The sequence below is a fragment of the Mesoplodon mirus genome (genome assembly GCF_964341445.2).
Source record: "Mesoplodon mirus genome assembly, chromosome: X".
Taxonomy (NCBI): domain Eukaryota; kingdom Metazoa; phylum Chordata; class Mammalia; order Artiodactyla; family Ziphiidae; genus Mesoplodon; species Mesoplodon mirus.
The window spans coordinates 73912314-73924864 of NC_138981.1; positions in this window are offsets into that span (position 1 = coordinate 73912314).

Here is a 12551-nt window from a genome sequence, read left to right on the forward strand (position 1 = left end):
TTTTTCACTCAGCATAATGTTTTTGAATTCATCCATGCTTTGCCATCTATCAGTAGTTCACATTTTTGCTTATTTTTTGCAGAATAGTAATCCATTGTATGAAAATCAATAATCTGTTCATCTATTGTCCTGAGTAAATAACTAGAACTGCTGGGTCATAGGGTAGGCATACATTTAACTTTACAAATAATTGTCAAAACCTTTTCCAAGGTGACTGTACTATTTTGCAGTCTCACCATCAATATGTGGTAGTCCCATTTAATCCACATCTTAAATATTTTTTATCTGTTGGCCTTTTAATTTTAGACATTTTAGTAGGTATGAAATCATATCTCATATTGGTTTTAATTTGCATTTAGCTGCTAAATAAAATATTTTGCACATTTTCATGTCTTTAATTACTATTTTATATCTTATTTTCAAAGTGTCTATTCAGTCTTTTGGCCATTTTTTTTTTAGTTTTTCTTTTGGTTGTTATTGAGTTGTAAGAATTCCTTATATATCTTGGAATAAATTATTTGTCAGATACATGTATTGCAATTTGTTTTTCAATCTGTGGTTTCACTATTCATTTTTTTAAACTTTAAAAAAATTGAGTATAATTGACATATAACATTATATTGGTTTCAGGTGTACAATATAATGATTTGATATTTGTACACATTGCAAAATGATCACTACAATAAGTCTAGTTAACATCTATCACCTTATATAGTTATAAAAGGTGAGAAATTTAAGACCTACTCTTTTGGGAACTTTCAATTATGCCATACAGCATTATTAACTATAGTCACAGTGCTATATATTACATCCCCATGATTTATTTTTTTAAAACTGGAATTTTGTAACTTTTGACCACCTTCACTCATTTCACCCAACCCCCACCCTCACCTATGGCAACCACTAATTTGTTCTCTGTATCTATGAGCTTGTTATTTGTTTTTGTATTTATTGTTTAGATTCCACTTATAAGTATGATCATTTGTTATTCTTTTTCTGACATATTTCACTTAATGTAATAGCCTAAAGGCCCATTCAGGTTGCCAAAACTGGAAAGATTTTATTCATCTTTATGACTGAATATCATTCCATTGTGTATGTGTGTGTGTATATATATATATATATATATATATATATATATATATATATACAAACATACATACCACATCTTCTTTATCCATTCATCCATTGATGGACTCATAGGTTGTTTCTAAATTGCTGATATCTGGGGCAATGCATATAAGTTGGGGTAACTGATAGAATAGCCAAAAGCTTAGGAGGAAAGGCTGAGGAATGAGATGTTTTGCTGATAAGTGCTTTGAAAAACTCTGAGACATTCCTGAGAACCTAGAAGGACACACATGCCCAGGGCTGTGTACATGCCCAGGAAAGGTCTAAGAAAGCATTAAGCTTCCACCTATGGTTAACCTAGAGGCTCTGTGTAAGTAGGAAGTGAAGGTTAAGGCATAGTGGTAAACTACAAGGCTGAATGCTGATGGTGTGCCATAACCTGCATATAGAATGCCTCAGCAAAGACTGGGAAACTTAGTCCCAGAATTTTAAGTAAGTCTCTGTGGAATCACTAGGTCACCACTAAGTTAACTGAGTAGACCTCAGTGGCTATAAAGGACAAAGAACATAAGAGTGCAAAGAATGAATTCTGAAAATCTGTGAACAAAAAAAGAGTAAGAATAGCGATATAGCCCTTGGGGGGAGAAATCTGATTTCCAGAGTTGCCGCATTATATATTTTTTTAAATGTCCAGTTTTCAACACAAAATTACAGAACATGTAAAGAAAAAAGAAAGTATGGCCATTGACAGAAGAAAAAGAAAGGAAAAAGAACTTGATGTAATTAACTGTCCTTGAGGAAAATAAAAACAAAGCACTTACTAGAAAAAGTCTTCAAATCAACTATTTTAAACATGCTTAAAGAGCTAAAGTAAACAAAGAACTAAAGGAATCAATAACTATGTACTAAGAAATAGAGAAAATAAATAAAAGGATAGCATGAAGAGGAACCAAGTAGAAATTCTGGAGTTTAAAAGTACAATAACTAAAATGAAAAATTCAGAAGAGAGACTGAAGGGCAGATTTTTATCAGACAGAAGAATCATTGACCTTGAAGGTAAGTGAATTGCAATTATGTAGTCAGAGGAGCAGGAAAAAAAATAGTGAACACAAATGACTAGAGCCTCAGAAACCTTTGGAACAATATCAAATATATAAATACATGCATCATGGAAGTTCTAGGAGAGAAGAGAGAGGAAGGAACATAAAGAATATTTGATGAAACAATAGCCAAAATATTCCCAAAATTGATTAAAAATATTAATCTATACATCCAAGAAGCTTAATGGACTTTATTTACAATAAAATCAAAGAGATCCAATCTAGATGCTTCATTGAAAAAAAATGACAGAGCCAAAAATAAAGAAAATCATTAATGAAACAAAATAAAAAATTACTCACTACATACAAGGGAAACTCAATAAATATAACAGGTTATTTCTCATCAGAAATAATGAAAAGCAGAAGGAAACGGGATGATATCTTAATAGTGGAAAAAATATCCTCGAAAATGAAGAGATATGCTTTAGATGCAAAGACACAATCAGTTCGAAAGTAAAAGTATAGAAAAAGATGTTACAAGCAAACAGTGATAAAAAGAGAGCTAGACTGGTCACAGTAATATCACACAGAATAAACTTTAAGAAAAAAATTATTATGTGAGGTGAAAGACATGTTATAACAATAAAAGGGTCAATCCATCAAGAAGACATAACAATTATAAATGTATACATCCAACAACGGTACCCAAAAGTTCATGAAGGAAAACTGAAATAACTGAGAGGGAAATTAAACAACTTATCAATAATAGTTGGAGAATTTGATACCCCACTTTGGATAATTGATGGGACAACTACACAGAAGATCATCAAGGAGATAGAAGACAATGGCAAAACCGTAAGCCAAGTAGATATAACAAAAACTATAGAACACTCTACCCAAAAATAGCAAGATATATTTTTTCCTGAAGTATACACTATAGGGTAGGCCATATAGTAGGCTGAAAACAAGTCTCAATAAATTAAAAAAAATATATTTCATACAAAGTATATGCTCCATAGGCAATAGAATAAAATTAGAAGTTAATAACAGAAGGAAATTTGGAAGGCAGTTATGCTCACCACTATACCACAAATACAATAACAGAAGGAAATTTGGGAAATTCACAGGTACACGGAAGTTAAAGAACATTCTTCACAATAACCGATAGGTCAAATCAGAAATCCTAAGGGAAATTAAAACATACTTTGAGACAAGTGTAAACACAAATACAACCAACCAAAACTTATGAGATGCAGCAAAAGCAGTACACTGGGGAAATTTATAGCTATAAAAGCCTACACACAAACACACACACAAAAAAAGATCTAAAAACATCAGTGTTCCCTTCTATATAATGTCTTTTTCCTCTGGCTGCCTTTGAGATATTCTCTTTATTATTAGTTTTTAGCTCTTTGACTATGATGTGAATAGGTGTGGATTTATTTGTATTTATCCTTCTTAAAGCTGACTGAGCATCTATAATATGTAAGTTTATGTTTTTCACTAAATTTGGGGAAATGTCAGCCATCTTCACTCAAATATTATATACTTTTTTTCTCCCCCAGTCTCATTCTCTCCTACTGAAATTCTAATTGTGTGTATGTCAAAATGATTGACATTGTCTCACAGGTCGCTGAAACTTTTTCTTTTCAATCTTTTTTCTCCTGGTTCTTCCAGTAGGATGATTTCCATTTGTCTGTCTTAAAGTTCACTGACCCTTTCTTCTGTTGTCTCTAATCAATTTATAAGCCCACTGAGTGAAATTTTCAGTTTACATAGAGTAATTTTCATTTATATAATCACCCTTTGATTCTTTTTATTATTCCCATTTCTCTTTGATAGTCCCCATTGGCTTATTCATTGTGAAAACATTTTAAATCCTTGAACCCACTTACAATAGTTGATTTTAAAATCTTGTTTGCTAATTCCAAATTGAGTTGTCTTGGGATTTGTTTCTATTAAGTGTTTTTCATTTGATGCTGGGTGACAATTTCACTATTTCCTGTTTTATATTGGACCTGTGTATACAATATTGTGAGAATCTGTATTCTATTCTCTTCCTCTGAAGATTATTGACTATTTTATTCTAGTATGAAGTTAAATTACTGACAGATCTACTTGGACTTGTGAAGGCTTGTTTCACACTTTCTTAGAGCCATCTATTTCACTTTTGTCCCAAGCCTTAAGGAAATCCCCTTGTCACAAGACATAGACTCTACTCATAAAATTAGACCCTTCTGGGATTTCAATGGAAATCCCGGGGGAGTTATCAAACTCTTTACATAGACTCAAAATCAAAACTCTGTCTCTCTTGTGTTTGGCATTAGCTGAAATCTATGCTCAACTTTTATAGCCTTGAAACAGTTTATTTCTGCTGAACTCTTTTCAGACTCCTGTTTGGGTACACAGTTAAGGGGTCAGCCAAGGATTTGAGGTGAGTTTAGGTCTCCTTACTTCTGGGGCTTCTTCTATTCTTGAATATATCACCCCCCCAATTTCAAGCCACCCTTCTTTGGGCTCCCAATCTTCATCCTTGGGCACTTCATGCCAATAAACTACAGCTTTCTATGTGAGTTCTATCTTTGTGCCATCATGTGCACTAGGAAGCACCCTCAGGGGACAAAAATTATAAACGTGGATCTCATCCACTGCAGTACATTTCTTCCAGCATTTAATCCTTGCTAGTTTTTAATCTGCTTTTTTTTCACTATTAAGTGTCATTAGTAATGATGCAATATATTTTATCCAGAGTTTATAATTGCTAATTGTAACAGGTTATTCTAATACAAGTACTCAACCATTACTGAAACCAAAAATCCTGAAAAATACTTTACTTTGAGTCAAATTTTCAATGCTCCAAAAGGATTAAGGGGGTAAGAATATCAATGACCCTGGAAGAGCTCACAGGGGACACAAGTTAGGGTTGTAAGGCTTCTGCTGCTGATTCTGAAATAAAAACATACATGCTCTGATTCTAACAGATTAATATCTTTGCCATACTGTACACATATTGTTTCTTTCATCTGAATGTGTGTTTTCACCTTGACATGAATTAGCTTCCTATTTATATTCTACCAGCTCACATACCTGATTCTTCTTCAAAACTTAAAGAGTGACATCAGCAATGTGGCAAACTAGGAAGCTCCAGAGCCTCATTTCCCCATGCAAATAAGAAAAGAATGACTAATGACAAACTGAAATTACTTTGAAGAGGCTCTGGATATCAAAGATATACAGCAACTAAACAAATGCCCCATCAAGAAAAAGCCACATTCAAAGCTGTCAGAAATTTTATGGTATCTTTCTTTGCCTTTTCCCCACATCCTCCCTGGTGTGGTATAGCACCTTTGGGAGGAAGTGTTCCTATTACCAGAAACAAACCATATCCTAATTTGACTATGGGCTGCCTAAGGAACAGGTTTCTGTTTTGCTTAACTTGAAGCTCAGAAGGAGAAAGACTGTGGAAGGCAATGGCAGCACCTGACTTGAAGTTCAGATGGGGGAACTTCAACATAGTTTGAATTTTCAGTTGATGGAACCCATGGGAGGCAATGGAAGGCACTGAAGAGCATAAAAGTTGCAGTTGGCCTGCATACATGTGGACACTTGGGGCAAGAGAAAGTGGGAATAGAAATAAAATACAAAAATCTAAGGTCCCAAATAGAAGCCACATGAGATTCCATGTGAATTAAGACTTTTATAAGTAGTTGTATATACAGGGAAATTGGGGGAAAAAAGCACACACAGAGGCCCAAGCATAAAACGTGTCAAGAAGCAACTTGGGAAGACTGTAAGCCTTCACAGTGGGCTGAACTCAAGATGAAAACCATGTCTTACTAATTAATGAAGGTCTTCCACATTAGTCTGCAAAGCTAAGAGAGGTGGCTCTTTTTACAAATAACACATTTTCAACAAAGAACCACAAAGCATACAAATAAATAGGTATATATTGCTCATTAAAAGGATCAAAATAAATCTCCTGAAACCATCCCAGAAGAAACACAGAAATCAGACTTACTAGACAAATGTTTTAAAATAATTATCTTAAATGTGCACAGAAATCAGGAAAACTATACATAAACAAAGTATAAATATCAACAAAGACATAGAAGTTGTAAAGGAACCAAACAAATTCAAGAGCTGAAAAAGATAATAATTAAACCGAAAACTTCACTGGAGGGATTAAGAAAGAAACTCAAAGGGACAGAAGAAAGAATCAGCAAACTTTAAGACAGGTCATGTGAAATTATGCAGTTTGAGGAGCAAAAAGATAAAAGAATGGGAAAAAGTGAACATGTTCTAAAGGAATTATGAAACACTGTAGGTGAACAAATATATACATTACGGGAGTTGCAGAAGGAGAAGATAAAGAAAAAAGTCAGTAGAAAGTCATTGCCTATCAGTAATAATGTTCAATGCAAATGAATTAAAGTCTCCAATCAAAAGTTACAGACTGGCAGAATGGATTAAATAATAGGATCCAATTACATGTTATCTGCTTTATATCTAAGGATATGCATGGGTTGAAAGTGGATGTATGGAGAAAAAAAAAACCCCATGCAATCAGTAACCAAAAGAGAGCAGGGATATACAATAGCACACAGAATAGACTTTAAGTCAAATAATATTTTAAGCGACATGAAAGGACATTATATAATGACAAAAGTGTCAATTCACCAGGTAGACATAATAATAAACATATATAAACCAACTATCAGAACTCTAAATGTATGAAGCAAACACTGACAGAATTCAAAGGAGAAAAAGATATAATAACAGCAAGAGACTTCAATATTCCACTCTCAATAATGTATATAATAACCAGATAGAAGATCAAAAAGGAAATGGAGGACTTGAACTACACTATAAACCAGTTGGACCTAACAGACATATGTAGAATACTCTACCGAACAAGACTAAATTTACATTTTCTCAAGAGCACATGAGACATTCTCCAGGAAAGACCATATAATAAACTGCAAAACAAGTCTCAATAAATTTAAAAAGACTGAAATCATACAAAGTACCTTTTCCAATCACAATAAAATAAACTAGAAAACCACAGTAGAAGGAATTTGTAAATAATACAAACATGATAAAAACAATCAACAAACTAGGAACAGAATGAAACTCCCTGTATATATGAAAATAAATATATAAAAAACCCATAGCTAATAACATACTCAATGATCAAAGATTGAAATTAATTCCTCTAAGATCAGAAACAAGACAAGGATGACTTCTTTTGCCATTTCTGTTTAACAGAGTACTGGAAGTCCTAGTCAGAGCAATTATGCTAGAAAAAGAAATGAAAGCATCCTATTTAGAAAGAAAGGAGCAAAATTATCTCTGTTCATGGACGACAGGATCTTATATGTAAAAAACCTAAAGAGTCCACACTCCCAAAATACTGTTAGAAGTAGTAAACAAATTCAGCAAAATTGCAGTATAGTAAACAAATACAAAAAGTCAGTTTTCTGTCTATAATGTATTGTTCATTTGTGTCTACAATGAACAATCCAGAAAGAAAATTAAGAAAACAATTCCATTTACAATAGCATCAAAAAGAATAAAATACTTAGGAATAGACTTAACCAAGGAAATGTAAGACTTGTACACTGAAAACTACAAAATATTGATGAAAGAAATTAAAGATGCATAAATGGAAAAATTCGTTCATTAATTGGGAGACTTAATATTGTTAAGATGATAATACTAACCCAAACAATCAACAGATGCAATGCACTTCTTATTGTAACCCAAATATTTTTTGGCATGAATAGTAAAATCAACCTAAAATTTATACAAAACCTCAAAGGACTCTGAATAACCAAAATAATCTTGAAAATGATGGACAAAATTAAAGGTCTCAGATTTCCTGATTTCAAAACTTCCTACAAAGCTACAGCAATCAAAACACTGTGGTACTGACACAAAGACAAATACAGCTGACCATTGAACAACACGGGTTTGAACTGCATGGGTCCAGTTATATGCAGACTTTTTTCAATAAATATACAGTTGGCCCCCTGTATTTGCACATTTTGTATTCATGGGTTTGGCATCCACAGATTCAACCAGCCATGGACCAGAATTTCCATTTGGAAATTTGGTTGAATCCGTGGATGCAAAACCTGAAGATTTGAAGAGCTTACTGTATTCATTGCACTGCACCATTTTACACAAGGGACTTGAACATCTAAAGATTTTGGTATAAGTGGGGGCTCCTGGAACCAATCCCCCATGGATACTGAGGAATGACTGTGTATAGATCAATGGAATAAAATAAGGATCTCAGACATAAGCCCTTACATATATGGTCACATAATTTTTGACAAGGGTGTCAAGACCACTCAATGAAGAAAGGGCATGCTTTCCAACAAATGGTGTTGGGAAAACTGTATATCCACATGCAAAGAATAAAGTTCTACCTTTTTTCTTACTCATACACAAAAATTAACTCAAAATGTATTAAAGAGATAAACATAAGAGCCAAAACTAAAAAACACTGTTGGAAAAATTACATAGGAGGAAAGCTTCTTGACACCAAATTTGGTAATGATTTCCCTGATATGACACCAAAAGCACATGAAACAAAAGAAAAAGAAAATAAATTGTACTTCATCAAAATTTAAAATGTTTATGCATCTGAGGACACTATTGAGAGTGTAAAGTTAATCCACATAATGGGTGAAAATATTTGCAAATCATATATCTAGTAAGGGTTTAATATTCAGAATATATAAAGGAATCCTACAATTCAGTAACAAAAACAAACAACTCAATATAAAAATGTACAAAGATTTGAATAGATATTTCTAAAAAGAAGACATACAAATGGCCAAAAAGCACATGGAAAGATACTTAATATTACTAATCATTAGGGAAATGCAAATCAAAACTATAGTTAGATACTACTTCATACTTACTATAATGGCTATTATCATATATATATATATAGATAGATAGATAGATAGATATGTATATATGTATATATATGGCTATTTCATATATGTATATGAAAACCGAGTGTTGGTGAAGATGTGGGTGTGGACAAATTGGAACCCTTTTACATTGCTGGAAGGAATACAAAATGGTGTAGCTTCTACAGAAAACAGTCTGGTAGCTTCTCCCAAAATTAAACATATAATTATCATATGAACCTTCAATTCTATTCCTAGGTATATATCCAAAAGAACTAAAAGCAAGGACTTAAACAGATAACAACATTATTCACAATAGCCAAAATGTGGAAGTGATCCAAGTGTCCACTGATGGATGAATTGTTAAAATGTGATTTATACATACAACGGAATATTGTTGAATGTTTAAAACATAGAAATTTTGACTTATATATGAATAAACCTTGGAGACATTATGCTAAATTAGGTAAGCCAGTGACAAAAAGAACAAATATTTTATGATTCCACTTATATGAGGTACATTGATTAGTCAAATTCATAGAAACAGAAAGTTGACAGGAACTTGGTAGGGTCTGGTCAGAGGGGAAAATGCAGAGTTATTGTTTAATTGGTATCGAGTTTCAGTTTGGGAAGAGGAAAAAGATCTTGAGAAGGGTGGTGGTAATGATTTCACAGAAACATAAATGTACTTAATGGTACAAAACTGTACACTTAAAAATGGTTAAAATGGGAAATTTCTTGTTATATATTACCACAACTTAAGAAAACCTCAAGAAGTCTCTCTTCCTAGAGCCTTCCCTGATGAAGTCCATAAATTCTGGTTTTCTGTTACTCCTTACCCCTCAGTATTTTATACTCTACATTAAACTAAATTGCAACAGGGCTTCCTTGGTGGCACAGTGGTTGAGAGTCTGCCTGCTGATGCAGGGGACACGGGTTCTTGCCCCTGTCTGGGAAGATCCCACATGCTTCAGAGTGTCTAGGCCTGTGAGCCATGGCCATTGAGCCTGCGCATCCAGAGCCTGCTCCGTCCGCAACAGGAGAGGCCACAACAGTGAGTGGCCCACATACCGCAAAAAAAAAAAAAAAAAAAAAAAAAGAAAAGAAAAAAAAATTAAATTGCAACAATTGATTGGTACTTTATAAATGCTCTTAACCTTTAAAATGTGTTCCAGTATATGTTCTTTGTGATTCATTATATACACTTTGTAAGTACATGATTTCTACAGTCAAGCATATAAGGTGGGTACTCAAGTTTGTTGCTATAATACATAAAGTTGATATTTTGTATAAGTTGAAAAGCATTTAAAATTCCAAATGCTACAGAGCATCAGGAGGTAATTGTAGACAGTGATTATTTAGAAGATTTTGGGCAAATAATGTTTATTCAATACATTCACAGTTATAAATACCTATTTAAATATCCTGATGCTCAAAAGCAAAAATCTATTTATCGAAAACTGCAAATCCCACATTTGGATTGACAAGTATCAGGGCACTATTTAACTTACAACTTATTTCACTATGCCTCTTTCTTCTTAGATTTACAACGTACATAGTGACTATCCCAAAACATATCGATGCCAAAATGTAAAAGTAGTTGTTTGGAAGTATATATTCAGACAATAAACACAAAACGTATATTTAAAAAATAATGACAGGTCATACCCAATATACCTCAGCATTAAGAAAAATGTTACTTGTAAAATATATTTTTCAGATGGAAATATAAATTTGCAGTTTGTACTTTGATTGTAATGCTTCTCTAACATGAATGTGTGCATCACTTGCATACTTGTTCAAATAGTAAGAAATCTATAGTTTTTCACATTTCAAAGGATAGGAAATTTTGCTTTCCTTTCAATACCTTCTAATGGATTGTAAAATCTAATAACAAAGAAAAAAATCTTGTTCTCGTAAAAGTTCAAAATGGGAGAAACAATTTAAAATGGATTTTTGTGACCTATACTAGAAGGAGCACTTGAACAGGATACTGGTGCATATATTCAGAATATTTGTTAATAAAAATCTATAAAAATAATAGTTTTATCTCAATAGGTTTATACTTTTTCAATTTCTTTAAAACTTTTCAGTGTCTACAAAGGCCCAATCAATTTAATTTTCTCCTCTGAATCTGTAGAAATCAAAAATGGCAGGGGTTGCACTCCCATACCCAGTCTTACAATAAAGAAGGGAGTGGCCATTTAGTTATTGAGCTTGACACCACAGGGTACAAAATGTGTCACCACAGGGTATAAAATGTGTCACCAAATCTCCTTCCTTCACAGCTAGAATTAGAGCCTCCCATTAATATTTATAGCATATATTTATCTCTCTTACCCAGCATCCTGTTTCCTATACCACCACTTTTGATGCTGTCCATATTCATGCTTTCATAAGATATATACTGAGTGTCTATTAAGTACTGAATACTGTTTTTAGTCACTGAAGATATGACAGGTACATGAGTGATATATAGCTTCTGCCCCCCAAAGGCTAATCTAGAGGGATAATCTAGAGGGAGAGAACACAATGAAGTGGTTTGTCAGTACCATCATTTTCGGTCTCCAAAGACCCCTCAGAAAATATCAGACTACTTCTGTGCCTTTGTAGAGCCACATAATACCCTTGGAACACACTTGAGTTGTTAAAAACCAATAGTAGGTGCTTTCAGATGGTGATGATAATTTATTTCTAAAGCTTAGGTTGGCTTTTTGATGTACTTTTTAAAAGAGAAGGGAAAAATAAGAGTTTGCAGCTAATGTAACAGAAGTGTAATTCCTAGGTAATGAACTAGAATATATTAATACATCTATAGGAAGATATCATGGTACATTGTTATAATTTAATATTTGTTTAAAATTTAAGCATAGTATGAGTATTTCAGAAGACAAAATTCTTTAATGAACGAGTAAAAAAGCATGAAAAAATGTCATTTTAACATTAAAGAAAATTCCAGACAAACTAAATTTTAAAGAAATTAGTATTTTTCTCTTTTCCAAATAAATTCATCAGAGGACTATACAGTATCTTATTTTCCTGAAATAGGTATTACTATGTACATGTTCCTCATTTACACTTAGAAAGTATTCAGGCTCTATAAAAATCAAGTTTTATATGACAAGCCACTACGTTTTTTGGATTAAAAAAACACTATCTAAGATATTCTTACCAATTTTCTCTTCCTCAATTCCTGTACCCTTCAAGGTTTTGGCAAGATTTTTTCTAAAACTCCATATGCTAGCTTTCAAATATGTTTTTAAACAAGGTTAGAACATAATAGCCTTTGGCTCACTGTTGGTTCAAGACTCCTTTTGTCCTTGAATGTAGCAGAGACAACGTGAAACCCTAGCAAGTGATATATCTAAAAATAGAAAGACAAGGAGTGAGATCAAAATATTTATGGTATCAGACTAGACAGTAAATCCTAATTTAAAATATGTTTAATGAATCAATTGGCACAAACAGATGTGTCTGCTTATGCTTGATATTTTAGCCTTTTCTACCGGCTGTTCAT